General features: G+C 44.8%; 1 protein-coding gene across 2 annotated transcripts in view; it reads left to right on the plus strand.

The window, feature by feature from the left end:
- KCNIP1 (potassium voltage-gated channel interacting protein 1) overlaps positions 1-13,640 on the plus strand; it is a 1,926,792-nt gene that overhangs the window by 1,136,916 nt on the left and 776,236 nt on the right. The gene's annotated exons all lie outside the window — the stretch shown is intronic.

A 13,640-nucleotide genomic window follows, 5' to 3' on the forward strand; every position in this document is an offset into this window, starting at 1 on the left:
GGCTGATACGGGGCCCTGTTTTCTCCCCTGGGCTGATCCCGGGAAGGGTAGCTATCCCTTCTTTGGTAGTACGCCTGGTTGGGAAGATTTGGATACCCCTCCACCCTTGGCCTCCCCTCTCCCGGATTCGGTTGTCTGGGCTCAGGGAATTGGGGAAATTGGGGAAAAAAGGGTGGAGGATTTTGGGGCTGGAAATTGGGTGGATACCTGGGGAAAAAGTTCTGCCCAGGATTTGGAGAATTTCTGCCCTCCTGTGGGAAGTTAGGAGGGAAGTTCCCTGGGTTAGGTGCTTGGCTGGATCCCCCCCCTTGGGCTGGAGGAGTCCACACATAACCCAGGATGGGTCTGTTTCCCTTGTAACGGGGGCTTACATAATCAGGAGAGCGAGGGACCCCATTTGTGGGGCTGCCTCCCTGGCTCCCTGTCTGTGACTGGCCTGAGGACCTTCTGGGCCTAGCATTATTAGGTGCAGGTAGGTTTTTAGGCCCCCCCATCTCCAACTCTAAAACGGGGGTGACCTTTACCTCTGCCACCTTGGCAGCAGCAGGGGTGTTGTTGGCTTTGAGGGTTTTTGGGCGCATTATTTTTATTTTCTATTGGCTTCTGCACCTCATAGATCCGGGTCGCCTGTTCAATGACCCAGTCTAAAGATCTTTTCTCGTGAAAATCCCTCACGAGCTGGGTCATTATGTATTTGGGCAAGGCATGGAAAAACGTATTAATAAATTCTCTGCTATCCGTGCGCACCCTTCTTGTGGTCTGTGCAAAAGCACGCTTTAACTCCTGCACAAACTCTTGTGGGGCCTGATCCTCCCCACATTGTAAATTGTAGGCTGCCTTGCGAGCCTCTTGAGGATTTCTATGAGTAGAAAAATGTTTCAAGATGGCCGCCTTATAGGTGGACCATCTTAAATGATTTTGGTCCTCCAGCCCCGCAAAGAAACTGGAGTATTCCGGGGAGAAGGTCCACTTCACATATTGAATACAGCTTTGGCTGTCCTTCAAATGGAAAGTCTCCATCATTTGCTCAAACAACTCTTAGTGCTCCCAAACAGAATACTTGGCGTTCTTATGATAAGGCGTGATGACGCTCCTGATTGCCTTAATCTGCTTTAAGGGGTCCTTAAGCAAGGCCCTTTTTGTCTTATTGGCCCTTTTGGTCCGGGTAATCCTGGTCCATTCATCTTCTGACTCAGAGGCACTGCTCCCAGAGGTTCCAGTCTGTTCTTCCAGGTTTTCCCGGATTCTGCGAGCCTGGGAATGGCTGGAAGAATGTGGGGACCTGGTCTCCTGTGTCCTGTAGCGCTCAGAGGAGTCTCCAGATCCCTCCTTGCTGCCAGGATTTGATGGGTACCCCCCCCCACTGACCTAACTGGGCAGAGGTTTTCAGGATGCCCTTAATGGGCCTACTCTCCTGGGGTTCCCCATCAAATTGCACTGTGCTTGGGTGCCCATACCCGGATGCCCGCCCCTCCATTCCTGGGTGGTACTGGCCTATGAGCCCCATGCTTCTGGCTGGATAGTAATCTGCCATCCCTGTGGCCCTGTGCTCATGTGCACCAGGGGACATGGGGTGGCAGAGTCCAGGGACTGAGAGAAATAAAGGCCTCTGGTACTAGGGCTCCTGGGGTTATGCTCAGGAGTTTCTCTTTCCCAGCGAACCTCATCTCTATCCACCCCTGCTCCCTGTTGCAATGCAAGAGCCTGCGCCTTCAGTTCCTCAGTTAAGGCCTTACTAGACTCTATCAGTCTCTCCTGCATCGCTACCTGTTGTTGGAGCCTATCATTGTGCTGGCAGAGAGCCTCATTCTCTCTCTGCGTTTCCTGATTGGTCCTGGAGCACTGGGCCAGTCTTTGCTGCAGGAGGGTTACCTCCTGAGCTGTGTCCCTATTGGCCTGCTCCTTTCTTGCCAGAGCATCCTCCACCTTCCTGGTGTGCTCTAACAAGTTCTGGTGTTCTTTTTGGAGGTCACCCAGTCCCTGGAGGGCCAGGTGATTTTCTTCCATCTTCCTTTTTAAGTGGCAGACTTCCTGGCCTAAGGTATCCCTTTCCTGACTAAGAGCCTGCATCTGTGCCGCCAGGTCGTCCCTTTGCCTTTGGAAGGCACTAGCTTTCTGGCGCTCCTGATCAAACTCTGCCTGGGTATCCAGGTCTTTCAGAATCACTTTATTGCTCTCTGCCTTCTCCCTATCTAGATGGCTTTGCAGGGTGACTACCTGCTCAGCATATGCCCTATTGAAGTCTAACTGTTGCTCCAGCTTTTTCTGGCTCTGCAGTAGGGAGTCCAAACCTTCTTGGTACTCCTTCTGCAAGGCCAGAAATCTGGTATCCTGGTCAGCCTTTTCCTGTTGCAGGATGTCCATATCCCTCTTTATTTTAATGATGTGCTGTCTACTCTCATTTTCTGACTCCTGGCTCCCCTGCAGCCTCTGCTCAGAAGAGACCAGGTCAGATTGGACCTTCTCTAACGCCATCTGTCGCTTATTCGCCAGATCTTGGCTTTCAGTACATTTATCCTGCATGTCTCCCATATATAGGTACAGGTATGCCGCTATCCTAACCATCTTGTCTTGTTCATCCTTAGCTTTAGGAGCCATGTAAAGTTCTCTCAGGGCCACATGTAAGGGACCCTGATCTCTCCATAGATCTGACCCTGTTTCCGTGACCTGTTGCGTGATGGCCTGCAACCAGACCATGCGGTCCTGGTGAGTCCACTCACCTCTCACAAATAACTTATGTAAGAAGTGCTCTCTGGCTATTTTCATATCTACCAAGGTCGTCATTCTAGAGATTGGTCTCTGTCCTGACTTACAGAAATTAGCTAAGTCAATGCCTAGTCTGGGATACTGAATGGAAACCCTTATTGATATATCTTTATGTCCAGTCCACCCCTATATAACACTCCTCCCTGGGAATCCCCCTGACCCCACTGAGCCAAGAAGTAGTTCTGTTTTGCAAGTTAAAAGGTTTATTTGATAATTTAAACAATAGATATATATATATCACACTTTATAATAATTTAATAATTGAATATCACACTGAATCTGAGCAGTAATCAATAATGGATAGTCTGGCGCTAGCACACTTCTTTATAATCAATGATGAGTGGTTATAGGATGGATAAGATAGCAACAATACTTTATGGTTTCAAATGGGTGCAAGGTGGAATGAAAATGCAGTACAGAAAGTACTCAATATGCGTTCAACAAACAATGTAATCACTTTTCTCTGGCAATCCCCTCCCCCCTTTATGCAATGCAAGGAAATGGAAGGAAAGCACACAGTTCTCAGAAATGCAATCAAATGTAATTCAGTTCACCCCAGCAAGCTTAGACTACAGAAGTTGGAAACACAGGCCCAAAATGCTTTTATATGTGCTGGCAATGAAGTGAAAAATACGCTAAAATGCTTTTAATTCCCTCTAGAGGTTCAGAGTGAATGGTATCAAGTTAATATTAGTCCAGGCTCACTTTAGCAAGGATCTAGGAGTAACTAGCAGGTTAAACGAATTTTTGGCAACTGAAAGCAAGAAAACTGCTGTTTTCACACGTTGAGAAATTTGCAAATCGTGGCAAATTCGCGAGTGCGTTTTTCGCGATTACAGAGGAACTACAAGGACTAGCACTATCATTCTGGGGTCCTAGGACAGCCTAGGATCTCAGCTTCCAGATGAAAGTTACTGCAAGTCTCTAGGACAAACGGTCACGGAGATATGAGAGATATGGTAAAGGTCGTTTTTCAGATTTGAAATTTTAAAGTTCAAAAAGACAAGTGACAGCTAGCAACTAGAAAATGACAGGTGACAGCTTTACAAATGACAGGTGACAGTTAGGAGGCAGTTTTACTTAGATTAAAATAGATTGAATTATATTATTTTAACTAAGAGATTGGTTCTGCACAGTCTTGCTAGGTACTCACACTATATTCTTGAATTAAATGGGCCTCACCACGGATCTGGTCAGGTTTTAGACTGGACTCTGGTCTGGTCTCTGCACTTCACAGTGATCTAGGTCAGCTCTGCTCTGCCTCTGGTTCTGGATATTGATAGATTTGAAGTCTGGATCTCTAGATGTGGATAGATTGAAGTCTCTATGTTGGCTCTCTGAAGGTTGATGGAGGTAAAGTATGGATTTCCCCGGCAGAGCATCCCGCAGCAAATGGATTTGAAAGTCCCTATCTGTCCTGACTGTCTGCTTTTATGTGTTTTGAAAATGGGTGTGTGTGCAGCATCACTAGGCTCTACCCCTCTCCACTCGTCATTGGCCACTTCATCCTCTTCCCCTTGATTGGGGGAATGAAATGAAGTGTCATCATGATGAGGTCTGTTTATGATACAGAGAACCCACCCCTGTCAAATTACACACAATCTATATTTTGACCCAAAAGACATATTTCATAGCTACACCTTTGTTTAAAATGACATGCACCCATCATGCATTTACTGATGGTAGCCCCTGTTCAACTCTGCTCTTCCTGGGAGCTTGCATTCAGAAATGGCAATATTTTGTGTTTTTTAGTGGTTTCGCAACATCAGATTTTTCTCCAGATTTATACACATGTGCGCAAGGAGTATGGACATTAATTGATGAAGTGTCAGATTTTTAACATGCATACATTTTCAGTAATACCCTCTTAACTGCTAGCTTGCCCCCAGATCATGCCACCGGTTCTAAAAACCTCTTAAAATGTGGGCAGAAAAATCACAAGAATTATGGTATCATTTAAATAATTTTCACAAGTCCGCTCTATGAGTTATTCATCTTTTTCTAAAACCATATTCTGGCTTCAGGGGTGTGGTTTCCCCCCAGCACAAGGTTGAATTTCTGGTTTTTCCAGTTCTGCGAAGCCAGCTTGCTCTCACAGGCAGTGCTCCTCCCCTTTACTTCCAGGAGGAAGCCACTTTTTACGGCCCCCATAATAAAACATTTGCCTGAGTCAGGACAGGGCTTTGTTCAATTTCCTGCAGAGCCCAGGTAATTCAATCAGGGAAGTGTCATATCCCTTTTGGTGGGAGCAGCAAAAGGCAGATAGGCCTGGGAACACAGCTGTTGTGCAAGTCTCAACTCCTGTCGGGGGTAGCTGGTGGGCAGAATTCAGTTCCTTAAGCCAGGCCCCAGCTAATGTCACTTTTGTTCCCCAGTTTAAGTCAAGACAATTTTTTACATATGCAGCTAGGATGCTGATTCTAAGTTTAAAACTATGACATTTAAACAATTGCAACCTATGTGACACTCAAAAGTAGGTCACTCATTTCTTTTAAACATTTTCGATTTTTGGTAGTTTTAAATCCAGTTTCAGTTAGGCTGCTGCAGACCTGCAGAGCTCAGCCAGTCTTGTTATGAACACTCAAGTCACTTCAGAATATAACTTTACATTGGATCCACCGCTCAGTAAGTCTTTCTTTGGCATGGTTTGGGTTCATTTATTCAGTTTTAAACAAAACAAAAAAATCTGGTGGTTTTAAAACGCCAGCTTTCTGATAGTGGTGAGTACTGGTACTGCACCCATTTTTGAAATTTAAGAAAATGAATTCCCCACAATTCTAGGTTGCTTTTGGCAATCAGCATTGCCATTCCCAATGGTTTCAGTAGTCCAATGGTGGTTTTAGGCAGTGCCCTTCTGTGCCCATAACATCGGCAAAATGGGTGGCAGCCCATTCTTCATGCACTTCCCTGGGCATTTTCTGGGAAGCTCTGGCCATCATGATGTTTTCAATGCCAGTACTGCACAGTTTTTGAGGTAGGGCTTGGATGCATGGGTAAAAACATCCCACACAGCAGTGGCGCAGCTCAAGACGCATGGAGGAACAGATTGTCATCTATCCCAGGCATACTCCTTTGTATGCCTGTGCTAGCACGCCAGGAGCAGGGACGGCGGCATGCTCAACTCTGAGGGATGGAAAACGATGAGAGAATACGGCAGAGAGACAATGCAGGATCTCAGAGGAAAGGCCCTAGTGTTTACCTGTGCCAACGCCAGGAGAAATACCAGATGTTTGGAACACCTGTGGGAGGACCCGGTTTCAAATCCTCGTTGAGAAACCTGGGGAAATGTAAGGTATACATACATTAATAAAATAGGAACCTGAGAAGACAAATCATATTTTAAAGAGGCCCAGGATAATATTCCAATTCATGAAAGGAAATAAGGAAAGTGAAAATACAATTGAAGTAAGGAAAGCTCAATTGGCCCATATAAAGAGAGCCTAGCACAGGAGGACCAGAGTGGAAACACCCTGCTAGCCAATCCTGTAAGCCTGGCTTTAAAAGGAGAGCCAGCTCACTCTGAACTTGTCTCAATCAGGGACAGGTTTCCGTAGTTATCTACAGACGCTGCTGCATAAAGAGGAGCTGTATCCAGAAGGAGAAGTTGCTGCCTGGGTGAAGGAGCCTAGACTACCTTGGAGCACTGCCTGCAAGGAAGTAGCCTGAACAGTCTGGGGAATACTGATGGACCCAGGGGGGAGAATGAGAGTACCCCTACACCCCCACCTAAGTCAGAAAGGATAGAAGAGCTGACCAGCCTGAGAAATCTTAGAAGAGGCTAAGGAGACTAGCTGACCCAGGGAGAAGAAGGAGAGTACCCCTGCAGCCCACCTAAGCAAAAAGAGCAGAAAAGCTGACATGCTTGAGAAGCCTGAGAAGAGGCTGAGGAAACTGACTAACACAGGGGGGAAAGGAAAATACCCCTACAGCCAGAAAAGTGAATGGGCCGACGAACCTGGGAAGCCTGGGAAGAGGCAATGGCAAAACCTGACTAGGACCCTGGTAAAGAGAGACCAGAACAGAAGCAGTAATGTGCAGTAGCACCTGAAGTGTTCCAGGTGCCAGATGGGATTACCGACACATTATCTCAGGCCCAAATAACCTGACAGACTCAAAGAATATGGCAAAATACTACTTTATTACCAGCTCAGTAAAGTAGCGAAACCTGCTGAACACCCTCTCTCGAATACATTTCAATTACAAAAAAGTCTTTATACCTCAATGTACATCAGCTATAATGTCATGCTACATGGCAAACAGTAAAAACCTATGGAATGACGTGATGGGTTGAGGGAACATATATGGCTATAGCTTATTTAGGTGTTAGCAAAATCATTGGCTGCCCCTTATCAAGTGACCGTGCCATGAACTACCCCTAACTGTGTATAATGAAGATGCAGCTGCATCCAGCCATTGAGCCCACGGATTTCATACGATCTTCACTGCCCAGCGTACTATATGCTGCAAGATCCAGAGCTTCTCTAGCCATGATCTGCTTTATTGTATCCTGGTGAGCATAATCTGCATATATATCTGCTCAAAATACTTCAATTGGCGAGATTGCACCTACCGTTACTTCATCAAGCGTTTATCATCAGCTGTTCTGAATCTCTGCCTGACTGCAAGATGGTCAGCACAATGCGGTCCCACATCGAGACTGTGTACCGTTGCTAATCAACAGACCTCTATTTGAAATCCACAACATCCACCGGCAGGCAGAAGCCACCTCTGATGAAGGCCGATGAAAAAGGACCTGTTTGCCCTTTGGGAACCAGTAGCAGCTTCTCCTGAGTCGGAAAGGGCAGGACACCTTCTCCCCCCCACCTTCTGCAGTTGAATCCACCCATTGAGCCCACGGATTTCATACGATCTTCACTACCCAGCGTACTGCATGCTGCAAGATCCAGAACTTCTCTACCCATGATCTGCTTTATTGTATCCTAGTGAGCATAATCTGCGTTTGTATTTGCTCAAAGTACCTCTATCGAAGAGATTGCAACTACCACTACTTTGCCGAGCATTTATCATCAGCTGTTCTGAATCCCTGCCTGACTGCAAGATGGCCGGAGCAATGCGGCTCCACATCGAGACTGTGTACCGTTGCTAAGCAACAGGCCTATATTTGAAATCAACAACATCTGCTGGCAGGCAGAAGCCGGCCTCTGATGAAGGCTGATGAAAAAGGCCATGTTTGCCCTTTGGGAACCAGTAGCAGCTTCTCCTGAGTCAGAGAGGGCAAGAGCCCTTCTGCCCCCCACCCTCTGCAGTTGCATCCACCTGTTGAGCCCACGGATTGCATATGATCTTCACTGCCCAGCGTACTGCATGCTGCAAGATCCAGAGCTTCTCTACTCATGATCTGCTTTAGTGTATCCTGGTGAGCATAATCTGCATTTATATTTGCTCAAAATACCTCAATAGTGGAGATTTCGCCTACGGCTACTTCGCAGAGTGTTTATCATCAGCTGTTCTGAATCCCTGCCTGACCGCAAGATGACCGGCACAATGCGGCCCCACATCGAGAATGTGTGCCGTTGCTAAGCAACGGGCCTCTATTTGAAATCCACGACATCCGCCGGCAGGCAGAAGCCAGCTTCTGATGAAAAAGGCCCCGTTTGCCCCCTGTTCGCCACCGGCAACAGGGGCTTTGTCGTACTACCTGCATAGTACAGTGAACAATATTGTTTAATTCCTCCAATCTGACCGGTTGGCCACAAGCCCTTGATACGTGAATACGCTTCATCATTGGTCTACAACTACATTGCAAAGCAACGTATTATCTCCGTACTTTGCTTTTAACCCCTGCAACTACTATTGCCTTATCTCTTTGTGACCACTGCTAGTCCACACCCATTTCACCCACTGCAAATACCCCAAAAAATTCGAGTATATTGGACATGGACTCGACATCCTTGCCTTGCTGTGTCTTTTGCACAGTATTGTCTGATTTGCAGCAGACCCCGCACCTAGTCTTTTTGGATTGGGATAGTTCTAGACCAGTCAGCAAGAAAGTGAACACTATGCTAAACTGACTAATATGTCTGTTCATACTGTCTAGTGAGCACCCAATGCTATGTCCTAGTCAACTGCAAATTGTGTAATTCATTGATTATCCACAACTACACTCTTAGATATTCCAGCATCTCGATTGAACCAAGCATAGGACCTGTATGCACTTGTGAATCTAGGACACCTCATACCATCTGTCTCCTGTAGGCCATTACTGATTGTTTTCTATTGATTCGGTGCTACATTGATTATTTGCCATTGCTCAAGCTAACTTGGATGGTACGTTGCAAATTCGACCTCTCTTTTATTGTTATGGTGTCATTTTGATATTTTGCCATTGATTAGGCCAATTCGGAATGTACAATGTTAACCTAACCTCTTACAGGCTGATTGCAATATCTGATATCTTTACTTAACTCACATTTATTACTATGTCTTCCTGTTGTACATTGTCCAATTAGCATCTGCCCGTTGCCATGACCAATTAATTCAGTGACTAACAGGCAAGTTTCCTTCCACCACCCTCTAAACCTACTGTTCAGATCCAGACTAACAGTCCTCTCCTACTCACTACTGAGTACACCCACCTAGACACAGGTGTTCAGTACCTAGTCTTAGACTACAGCACTGATACAGTTGCTTTCTCATGGAGTAATCAGCCATGCTTGGTATGCTACACATCACTATGTTCCCATTTAGTATTGTACCAGAGTGTTTACCCTGTTTAGACAGCTCCTACATATTTCACGGAAATGGTCCCTCCAGAATAGCCTGCAACCCCCACTACCCCATCCCATGTCCCACACCTTTCCTACCTACTACACCCCCATTTTTACCAATCCAGGTTTACCCCAACACTCGAAGCCCAACATTCATACTCCCTACTAAGCCCATACCTTTGAGAAATCAGGCTTGCGTTTCAAATAAATTGGTTGATGCAATGACTTACCCGATTCAGGGCACCACCAGATTACACCGACTAAGATCACGCACCAACTTGACTCAAATAAATCATGACATAGTCTGCGCTTTGCCCAAGCTGCCTAAGCCCAACCCCCTGCCAAATAACAATCAACACAAGAAGCCTTCTGTAGTCACCGCCAAAAACCCCAATAGCACCAGTGATGATCAGACTCCCAACATCACTCTAGAGCCACTTTTAGAGCCACCATGTAACATTAAATGTGCCCTTATTAATGTATGGTCATTAGGAGTCCACACGATCGAAATCCATTACCTCATTATCAAACAACAACTGGATCTGTTAGTAGTCACAGAAACCTGGCCACATCAAGCTTCTGGACCCCTACTAGCTCTCATTATCCCTCCAGAGTACAGCATCATCAGGTTGGACAGAACTTCAGCACATGGAGGCAGTGTAGCCATAATAGCCAAATCTTCTCTGCAAATCAGATCTTGCCCCCTTGAAGAATTAGTAGGTTACAAACTCCTCCTTGCCAAACTCCCTACTGACCAGAAAACCACTCTCAACTTATTAGTCATTTACAGATCACCCAATAGTAATACCGATCCTGACCTAGACATACCATTGTTGCTATCACCATTCATCAAACCTAATACTACATGCATCATTCTGGGCGATATTAATTTAGGTTTTAATGACAAGCAAGACATGAAAGCAGAAGCCCCACACACTTCGCTCAAAGATATGAATTTTTTGCACAATTGGTGAATGCCCCTACCCATACCAAAGGTCATACTTTGGATTGGATACTTAAGCTCAGTTCCAAAATATCTATACAATCTATTGTACCCCAAGAGTGGACTGACCACCACTGCATAAACCTCTCCATATCTAGTAAGGTAACAAGCCCTTCAATGAACAAAGTAACAGACACTTATGAAACAAGAAATATTCAGAAACTGACAGCCGAGAATTTAGCTCGCATTTTAACTGATGCACTGGCCTCCAACATGGTCACAAGCAATAACCCTTTTCTCTTGGGAGAGGCCTATCACAAGTGCCTTACAGCCACCATTGACATGTTAGCCCCCCTAACAACTAAAACACAACGTACTGACAAATGAACAAGTTTCTGGTTTAATGAAGAATTAGTCATGCTGAGGTGAACTAAAAGATCACTTGAACATATTAATAAAAAATCCCCTACAACAGACTCTATCAACGCTTATAGAACTGCCAACAAAAAATACAAAACCGCATTAATTGCCCACAAAGCCAATGCCTACAACACTTGCATTAACAACGCTACCTCCAACTCCAAAGAGCTTTTCTCCATTCTCAAAGAATTGGAAAACCCTATCCCAGCCACCACGCCTGCTAACTCCAGTAAGGAATGGCACACTACCATGCAAATTGCGCTAGCCTCCTAATTCAAGCTACTTCAAAAGAAAATCCTCACTAAAAGAAAAATCCTAGCCCAAAAAGATTAAACTAACACTAATCTTAATAAAACTAAGGAAAATGGGAACTTACAATTCACATTTAACCCAGTGACCCAAGCCATAGTGGCAGACACTATCGCTATACTAAAAGCCTCAAGCTGCAAAGGGGATAATTTCCCAGCCCACTCAGTCAAACTCTGCGCCCCTCTTCTCACCCCTACTATTACGAATTTTGTTAATGCCTCCTTTAGCCCTGGCATGCATAAAAGAAGCATGGGTGTCCCCTTTATTGAAAAAAACATCCCTTGAGGCCACAGTACCAATGAACTACTGACCAATAATGACAGTACTGTTCTTGCTCAAAATTATTGACAAAATAGTCTACAACCAAATCCAAGAGCACCTTGAACTGAATCACCTCCTTGGAGCTAGACAGTTGGGTTTCAGGCCCAACCATAGTACAGAAATGGCTCTCCTGGACCTGAAAATCCAAATAGATACCATCAGGGACTCAGGCAAACTCTGCATACTATTGCTGTTAAATGTATCTGCAGCATTCGACCTAGTAGACCATGATAAATGATGCAGCACTCTGTCTAATGACTTCTGCTTTTCTGAAGACACCACCCTCTGGGTGAAATCCTTTCTAGCTGAACGTACATCAAGAGTAAGATCGGTAAAGAGGCCGCTGATCCCATACCAGTCCCTATTCGGGTACCCCAAGGGTCCTGTCTCTCGCCCACCTTATATAATGCCTACACCAAGCTCCTCTTCTCAGTTTTGGATGACAGGGGTGACATCTACACCAATTTTGCAGATGACACTCAGATCCTCATACCAATCTCAGGGGATTATGCTCAAGACACAATGATCATTAACAAGATCTATGCAATAATCCAAAACTGGATGGAACTAAATAGTCTCTGCCTCAACAATGAGAAAACGGAGATTCTCATTGTGGGCTCCCAAAATAAAATCAGTGCACTCCACTCAAACTATGAAACTATCAACATTGATGGTTCCATGATCCAGTCCAAACAGGTGAAACCCCAAGGAGTTTATATAGACGCTAACCTTACAATGACCCGACATGTAAGCACCCTTTTGTCATCCACATCTTATACGCCCAAATTGATCGTCCTGAGTCGCCAGTACCTGACACCTACTAACTGTGTCAACCTAGCCAAAGCATTAATACAATCTAGGTTGGACTACTGTAATGTACTCTATTAGGGACTTCAAACTTCAACAAAGGGAAACTACAATTAATGCAAAATAAAGCACTACGAGCTGCACTAGGAATCAAGAAGTCCGACCATATTTCTAATATAAGGAGGGAGACTCACTGGCTACCAATTAAGGCTAGAATCATCTTTAAATCATTGTGCGTGACCCAAAATTGCCTCTCAAATAAAGCTCTTATCTACCTAAATAAGTCAATAAGCAAAACACAATCCAAGAAAATGCTTAGATCGAACAATAAGGTGCTCCTCGCTGTACCCCGCTTCAAAAGTTCCAGAGTGGGAGGCAGCAGATTCCTAGTCATGGCCCCGAAACTCTGGAACGAGCTCCCGCTCAACATTAAAAATGAAGACTCCTTCATCTTTTTCAAAAAATCATTAAATACTTGGCTTTTCAAGCAACCCTAACTTAATCACACAGTATCCAAAATTCCTACCTGGAGTTATATTTTACCTGCTCCCCCTGGATTGACTGCCTCAGAAACTGTAAATAAAGTAAGAGACTTTGAAATGTATTAACCTTTGTAATTTCTTGTATTAATGTGTTAGCTGATGTAACTGGAATACTGCAAATTTATCACTAGATGTCTGTAACAACGCTGTGATACCCGAGGGTGTGGGCGTTTAACAAATGTAATAAATAAAAATAAAAGGAAGAGGGGCCAAAGCAAAGTTCCCCTGCAGTGGAGAGGGGCAAAAATCCAGGTACTATGAGGACATGAGGGGCAAAGAAGAATGAGAGAAGGAAGGTAATTAAGATAAAATCCTGAAGCAAAGGGCAGTCATGCCGAGCGAGGGAGAGAGGGATGAATCAGACAAAGGACAGAGATAGAGAACCCATGCACAGGACCCAGATGATCCCTCGCCTAGGAGGTCTTGCACCTTGAAGACAACTACAAATCCAAGTTTGATTGCTTTGTACAAGCAACGCTATTGTTTGTCTATCTGAGGAAACCATAAGAGAAAACCTCTTTTGAATTGTTGACTTTTTGTTATTTAGGGAAGGACTTTAAGTTAGATATTCTACTGTAAATTCTTTTCACCAAAGGGAAGGACTCTAAGTTTAAATTGTACACTGCACCATTTGATTAAGCTGTTCTGACAACTCACTTTCAAGGAACTTTGAATTCAAGAAACATTTATTTTAGGTTAAAGTATTAGTTGTGCCAGGCGAGTTTACTTTGGGGGTTTTAGTTCTTTGGGGCACCTTTTTACTTCATAGGTGAAGCACACCTTCAGTTTGTGTTATTCACACAG

The sequence above is a fragment of the Ambystoma mexicanum genome, chromosome 3q, assembly GCF_040938575.1.
Source record: "Ambystoma mexicanum isolate Mex_15411 chromosome 3q, UKY_AmexF1_1, whole genome shotgun sequence".
NCBI lineage: Eukaryota > Metazoa > Chordata > Amphibia > Caudata > Ambystomatidae > Ambystoma > Ambystoma mexicanum.